Genomic DNA, 8595 nt, shown 5'->3' with positions numbered 1-8595 from the left:
AAGTTTTCAGTTATGATTCAGATCTAGAACCCAATATTTGGATTTCAATTTATTAAATTTAAGAATAATAAAAAAAAAAATGGATCATGAACCGACGGTTCCGGATCCCGTTCACGATTTTGAACCGTCTTTATTTTAAAATTTTATTTTTTATTTTAAAATAGTTTAAATTCAACAATAAATGTATTTTATTTTTTCAGTTTGGAACATGAACCGCCCATTCCAGTTCGTGATTTTAATAAACTCTAAATATCGCGTTTTGATTATAAATTGTAATTGGAATATTTTGGTTTGGTTACTATAGTATCTGGTTTGAACCAAATTATAGTAATAATTTATTGGAGAATAAAAATAAATGAAATATTTATTTTAAGGGTAAATATGTTCATTTAACATTTCAGGGGGGAAAAAGAGCCACTTAAATAATTGAGGGCGAAAAAGTGCTATAAGTATATAACATAGGGGGAAAAAGTGTCATTTTCCCTTCTGTATATTTAATTTAATACAACTTTTATTTGAATTTAATTAATAAAATAGTTTATAATATTTTAAAAATTAAATAAGTCTACATTCACAAATCATGATTTTTTTTAAAAAAATTTTCTAATGTTTTATAGAGGAGTTTTTGAAAATTAGAAAATTTCATGGAAAGAAGATGAACACCCCAAGATAAATAACAGACAAAGACAACTTGATGATGTATTTACATCAAAGACTTTGACTTTGATTTAAATTATGGAAATTTATGAAACAAAAATGAGTAAATATCAATTTTTGTCCCATCTACTCTCTAATATATATATATATATATATATATATATATATATATATATATATATATATATACTGTAATTTCGACAGCATTTTGTTGGATTCAAGGACACCTCATTAATGAAAATGAGTGGATTTATAAATTAATTACTAATTCTGTATAATTTAATTTAATACAATTTTTATTTGAATTATATTAATAAAATAGTTTATAATATTTTAAGAATTGAATATGAAGCTAATTTCATTTTTGGTCTTAGATTTATTGGTGATATAATTTACTTTTAGTCCTTTTTTTATCAGAACATCCACTTTTAGTCCTAGTATTATTATGATATGACTATTTTTGGTCATCTATTAATAAAACAGTTTAAATGTTAAATACAAAGGTATTTCAGTATTTAATTATAGATTTTTTTTTTTTAAAAAAAAGAACATAAAATATATAATGGGTCAATCTACTTTGTATAAAAAAAAACGAGCTAAATATCATTGTATTTAACGATATTTCAATAATTTTGTTGACGGATGACACAAAATGATCATGTTATAATAATATTTAGACCAAATAAGAATGTTCCAATAAAAATGACTAAAAATGAACTATCACATATAAATCTAGAATAAAAAAAATGGAATTAACTCTTAAATAAGTCTACATTCACAAATCTTGATTTTTTTTCTTTAAATTTTCAACAATGATGTTTTAAGAGTTTGGTTTGGTGGGTGGGACTAGAGGAGTGTTTAGAAATTAGAAAATTTCATGGAAAGAGGATGAACACGTACTAGATAAATAGTAGACAAAGACTTGAGTAAATAATTTTTTTTATTTAATCCCAAAATTAATTCATTATAAAGTAAAATTTTATACAAGGTACCATACATAATTTATTATAATACGGAGTAACAAATTGTTAGAATATCATATAATATTTTAATAATTTATTTATTTATTTTTACTATGTAAAAGCTAAATATATGTGAAACAAATAAGACTTACTGAACGTGTCTCAACAAAACAAGTTAAGTCAGGATCAGCATAACTTTAGATGTAAATTAAATTTGAGGGTGTGGTTGAGTTGAAGGGACTCAATCATCCTTAACCCAAACGTATAAAGGGTTCGATCATTGACTTTGGGTATGGAGTAGCCTTACATCTCTTGGCCAGTTGTTCCACCCATTAAAAGTGCCTATAATTCGGTTAATGAATTAGTCATTGTGGTCGTCAGTGGTGAAAATCTTGGATACACCCAAAAAAAAAAAGTTACAGAGTAGATGTTAGTTTAACATGAATATGAATACTTTTTTTTTTTTGGTTGAAAAAAAAATATCTTGTAATCATAATTAATTATAAACATTAACAAACAAATAAATAGTATAGCAATACAAAAAAAAAGAAAATCTTGGTGTATAAATTCTTTTCACAATATGACCCTTTTCAAACGCAAATTTTATGTACTACAATATTATGATCCTTTTCACACGCATATTCATCATATTTAATTTTAGGAGTTAATCCATTTTTTGTCCTAGATTTATAGGCCACAGTTTACTTTTTGTTTTTATAGAAGAAAATAAAAAATGGAAAATAAAAAAAAAAATAGAAAGGCCTTGTTAAATTAGTTTATCATGATTTAAAGGTTTACCCTTAGTTTATAATAAATATATTTAATTTATAAAAAAATTTGTGGTGCATTAGTGTTAGGATAATGGTGAACTGAACATAAATTGCTTTATAAATTAAAGTATCCAATTTTTAATAACCGTTGCATGTTTAGGGATGGTAGATTGGGTCATTGGGTGGGATAGTAGCCGGTACAATTCAAAAACCTGAATTTGACCCACCATTCACTATAAACAAATTTTTTTATATCTAAATCTAATTCATTTAGAACGGATATGAGCAGGTAATATGGATTATATGTAAATTTTCATATTTATGCATGTTGACTAACATTATTTACAAATAGTAGAAAAATTTCTACCATATTTTTTGAAAGAAATTAAACTTACAAAATGGTGTAAAGACTTTTCATACTAAAAAGAAATTAAACTTACAAATTGGTGTAAAGACTTTACTAAGAAGAAATTAAACTCACAAAATGGTGTAAAGACTTGACTTGATGGAGGTATTTACATCGAAGACTCTGACTTTGACTATGATTTAAATTATGAAAATTTATGAAACAAAAATGAGTAAATACCAATTTTGGTCGTCCCACGAGTATTAGTAAAATGACAGTTTTTGTTCACATGTTTATTTTTTACCAGTTTTCATCCACGACTATAATTTTAGTATCAAATTCATCACGCTGATCACCCCTTCGTTTAAGATATACCGAAATCTAAAATTATTAAAGATATTTTAGTCATTTTCAAATTAAGTTTCCAATGTGAGCATGAATAAATAATGGATTTAAGCTCTAAGATCGATTCCAATTCGTAATTTTCTTCCTCATAAGAGATAACTGCCAATTGTGGAAAATTATATTCAAAGCGTCATATGAAACATTTAAAATTTTAGGAGGTTTCCCTTTTCTTTTGTTTTTTTTATAGAAATTTTAGAAGTAAAAAAAAAAAAAAAAAAAAGTGGTGTAGGGTGCATGTTGATTCACCCCATGATTAAATTTTATTCAAAAACTTATAAAATGGTGTAAAGACTTGACTTGAAGTTGTATTTACATGGAAGCTAGACTTTTGACATTGATTTATATTGTGGAAATTTAATTTGCAAACAAAAATTGGAGAATGTAATATAAATATTACATTTGATAAAATCCTAAAAGTTATGGTTAAAATGTGATGGAATATTATTGAAAAATTAAATATGAAAAATCAATAATTAAGGAGGGTAACATCGGCTAATCATGTTATTCATAACTAAAATGATTAAACGTTAATAATTTATGTGTTAAATTGTACGTACTATTTTGAATAATAATTTACTTATGCTTATTTGTTATATCATATATGTTAAACTTAATAAATTTTTTATTTGAATTTAATTAACAAAATTGTTTATAATATTGTAATTAAAAACTTAAATAGCTTAACATTCAATTTTTTTCTTTTAAAATTTTCAACAATGATGTTATAAGAGGTGGTCAGAGTGGGTGGCTAGGACTCTATCAGAGGATGTTTGGAAATTAAGAAATTTTATGGAAAGAGAATGTAAAATAAGTAACTGATAAAGACTTGACTCAATAATTTTCGTATTCAATCTGTATTAGAGTAATTTCAATGGAGTTTTTTTTTTCCCCCAAAAATCCACCCAATTTTTTTTTAAACAAAAATTCCTGTTGTGATTGTCAATAACCTCAATATTGGTTGTACTCATAGGGCCCTTTCTCTATACTAGGGTGTAAACGAGCCGAGTCGAGCCCGAGCCTGGGTATGCTCATGCTCGTGCTCGTTAATGATAGCACTGCTCGAGCTCGAGCTCGAGCTCGTGAACTGATGCTCGAACTCGAGCTCGGCAATTGTCGAGCTGCTCGAGCTCGAGCTCGAATTCGAGCCTCAACTCGAGCTCGAATTTAGGCTCGAATTTGAGACGAGTTTAGGCTCGAATTTGAGCTCAATTTTGATCTCGAATTTGACCTGTTTGATTTAAAATTTAAACTGCTTTGTTTTATGACTTTTATTCATACATAATTATTAAAGTATTTTAATTTTTCTCCCCCTAATTATTATTTTTATATACTAAATATAATATAATTATATTATATATTATATATTATATATTATATATTATATTATAAAGCTCACGAGCGGCTCGTCGAGCCGCGAGCCTACAATACCTAAGCTCGGCTTGTGCTCGTTTAATCCACGAGCTGCTCGAGCTCGAGCCGAGCTCGATTTTGACCGAGTTCGAGCCGAGCGTTTACCGAACCGCTCAGGAGCGACTCGCGAGCGGCTCGGCTCATTTACACCCCTAGTCTATACGGTACTCACAATTAGTACGTATAGGGTCAGTAGCATTTTGGTGGAGCCGGGGTGGTGTGGGAGGGGGTAGAATTGGTAGATTTTTTAAAAGAATAAAATGATTCATTTTTAATTACATCATTATAGTAAAATGAATTCTAAAATAGTAGAATTTCCTTTAAAAGTTGACTAAATGGTGCATCCACATGGAAAACTTGACTTCGTGGTGTATATATTGACAATTTTACACAATGTTGTGGAAATTTGATAAAAGAAAAATAATTATCCGAAAATATTCAACCCTCGTGCTAGAAAATTGTTTTTTTTTTTTTTTTCAAATAATATCCTTTTCACACATACTCGTGAATTCTATGTATGTCTACACATATTATTTTTTTTTAATTAAAAGCATGATGTAATATATTATTTAGTTGTTCTTTGCACATGAATTTCAATTTTTAAATTATTTTTTATCTAGTTAACGTCTGAATTAGGCTTTATATATAATTTACTTGGATGTTAACTTTCAAAATTTTATTTCCAATGTGGTTAGAATAACTCAATTTTAACATTTTGTATGTTGAGATATGATCAAAATACAACGACCATGCTTAACAGTCACGACTTTGTGGTTTGCAGAGGTGGTGACCACAGCCATGCATGGAAGTTGTGGTACCTGGTGACGGTAATAATGTTACCGGAAATATATTATAAAGTAACGAATAAGAGAGTAACAATAGTTGTATTGTCTTAGTTCCAGTATGGAAAGTACAGTCCTCTGCTCAGCTGAGGGAAGTTCTATTTATGCTAGGTCCTAACGGTAACAACATGAAGAGACATCCTTGGGGAGCTGAGCTAACGGCAAGAATATGAAGAGTCATGAATGAGGCGTTGAGGCTTTAACTCTCTCTCATCAATGGTGGCATCAAAGGTGGCTTCAATGATAATAAATGTGACACCTGTTAGAATTCTAACCGTTGGAGTTCTGCCCGTTAGGTTCCCATGTGATGCTGAGTCAGATGCTCATTTGTGATCCGGGTCGGGTGCCAGCCCTATTATCCTGTCACCAGTCCCCCCTACTCCTGAGTCAACGGATGTGTTTGAGTTGACTTGGGAGTAAGGCTGAATCTATCTTGATCCTGTGTATAATCCTGCTTGATTTAGGATATGTGATTTTATTTTATCCTGTGTATGTGATTTTATATATATTTTTTTTAAAAAAATCATATATGATTTTATTTTATTTCTTATGCTAGCCGAGATTGGCTTTGGCCTAGGTTGGCAGAGGTGCGTGCCTCCGGCCGAGGCGTCGCCTCGACCGATCGTGACCGAGGCGTGCGCCTCGGCTAACCGTGGCCGAGGCGTCGCCTCGACCAATCGTGGCTGAGGCGGCGCCTCGGCGGATCGTGGCCGAGGCGTGCGCCTCGACCGACCGTGGCCGAGGCGTGCGCCTCGGCGGACCGTGGCCGAGGCGTCGCCTCGACCGATCGTGGCCGAGGCCTGCGCTTCGGCTGATCGCGGCCGAGGCGTAGCCTCGACCGATCGTGGCTGGGGCAGGCTCCGGCCTATTTTTATTATTATTATTTTTTTCTTTTTGCCGAGACGGACTTCAGCGTTGGCCGAGGCGGGCGCCTCGGCCAAACTGTGGCTGAGGAGCGCCTCGGTCAGACTATGGCTGAGGCGCCGAACTTTGGCTGAGGTGTGCCTCGGCCATCCGAGTCGAGTCACGTCTCGGCCAACCTGTGGCCGGGGCGTGCGACTCGTTCCTTTTTTTTTTTTTTTTTTTTTTTTTTTTTTTTGTGTGAAACAACATGGGCGGACCACAAGCACGAGATATTATTCCAAAAGATTTCAGAATGCAAAGCGGGTGGACCGCGATTACCAACACTAGTCCCAAACGACTACTAGAATATTAAGGAAAATACTTAATCAAATGTTCCTAGCTCCATACCCGATCGATTATCCTTACAGATGGTGTGGATTTATGGATCATTTCTGTCAATCTTTTTGCATGCTTTAACGTAACAACTGCGGGCCGCTCGCTGGTCTCCTCTGACGACCCCTATCCCGCTCGGAGTAGGGAACTTCATACACAAGTGTTCCACCGACACTATGGCCTTGAGGTTCTCCAGTGCCGGTCTCCCCAATATGATGTTGTGCGCACAAGTGAGTCTTACCACGATGAATTCCAAGTCAAGTTTGCGAATGTTAGGGCTCGTGCCTATCTCCACTGGTAAGACCACTGACCCCTCCGTCTCCACTGAATCACCCGTAAATCCAGAGAGTGGGGTACGTACTTCTTTGAGCTGGTTCCTAAGTATCCCTAACTTGGTGAAGGCATCGTAATACATCACATTTACTGAGCTTCCAGTGTCGACTAAGATGCGGCGGACAATGACATCGTTGACGTCCATCTCAATTACCAGGGCGTCACGATGGGGTAACGGGCCCTCTGGGAGGTCATCATCAGAGAAGGTGATGGCCTCCTGTCTCTGTTTCTTTTCCCTGGGCTATGAGTAGTTTACCTGAGAGACCAGCAAGCCCCTATGAGAAGTATTAAGCCAGTCTGGGCTATAGCGCACATGATGACTCCACACGTAAAATGATGGAGGTTGTGTCTATCAGTGAGATGTATGACAGGCAAGAGGAAAATGTAAAAAAAAAAATGAAGGAAAATAGTGTTTTGATTGAAAAGACATATTAATGCCATTTGGTGGATGTTTCTATGTTGTGGTTTTTGCAATGAGTTTTTTTTTTTTTTTTTTTTTTTTTAATTGTGGTTTGGATGATGAACAAATATGAACTCCTAAGGATTGGTTTACATTGTCTATAGCTGGATTGTTTTAAATTTAAGTTTGCAGGAACCATGCTAGGAGTCATATTCACATGAACCAATAGGATTCATGAAGAATATAAGGGAGCAACTTTGTAAAAAATTTACAAAGTATGCATTTTTTTGAGCGACAGTATGCATTTTAATACTTTGATTTTTGAATACTAAATCAGAGTGATTTTTTGGTCTCCTATTGGATTCAAAGAACATTTAATAAAAATCAGGGTAAACTATACAAATTAGGAAATAATTGGCATAACACTTAACAATTTAACTATAAGTCTTCACGTAATCTCTTCTATTGGATTCAAATAACTTAAGGTATTTCGCACAAACTGAAAAGTAATATGACTAGACTATGAGTCAAGAAAAAGTTATGATTTGAAGCACAAAAAAATATTTGGTTACTGAAATAAAGATTGAAAATGTTAAAGTCACTAAACCTTTTTTTTTTTTCCAAAAAATCAATATACAGACTAAGATGAAAATAGTCACTTAAACGTTTCCAATTCCATTGTGAATCTGAAAAAGCATAAAGGTGTTTTAATGCAAACATGGATTCAAGTTGTGACTTTACGACTACTTAAAAGACACTCAAAACTGATTAAAGAAATCTAAACACTATCAAACACATGTAGTCATTGAACTGCAAATTTATTCTACCATTCATAGTATTATGAAGTAACTTACACAAATTTCACCATTATAGGCAACAATAGGAAACAATTTGAAGGCAATAAAGGTAAATTATTTACCCTTGGTCTTGATTAGCCTTCGTGTTATCCTGTAACCTTTATAGCTTCTCTCTGCTTTTTTATTCACAGACTCGCACAAAAAAAAAAAAAAAAAAAAAAGATACAAAATAGAGAATTAGAAAATTTGGAAAAATCTACCGTGAGAATAAACTTATATTGCAGGATACACAAAAATTACCATAAAAAATAGATAGAGTAAATGTCCATTTAGATTTTTTTTACATGATTCTTTTTTCTTTAGCACCGAAAAAAACATGCAATGGAAATTGAATAACAATCACAAAATGTGCGATTTAACAGAAAAAAATCTGTCAT

The sequence above is a fragment of the Ipomoea nil genome, unplaced genomic scaffold (assembly GCF_001879475.1).
Source record: "Ipomoea nil cultivar Tokyo-kokei standard unplaced genomic scaffold, Asagao_1.1 scaffold2826, whole genome shotgun sequence".
NCBI classification, from domain to species: Eukaryota; Viridiplantae; Streptophyta; class Magnoliopsida; order Solanales; family Convolvulaceae; genus Ipomoea; species Ipomoea nil.
The sequence above is the reverse complement of the archived record's forward strand: the minus strand, read 5'-3'. Positions refer to the sequence as shown.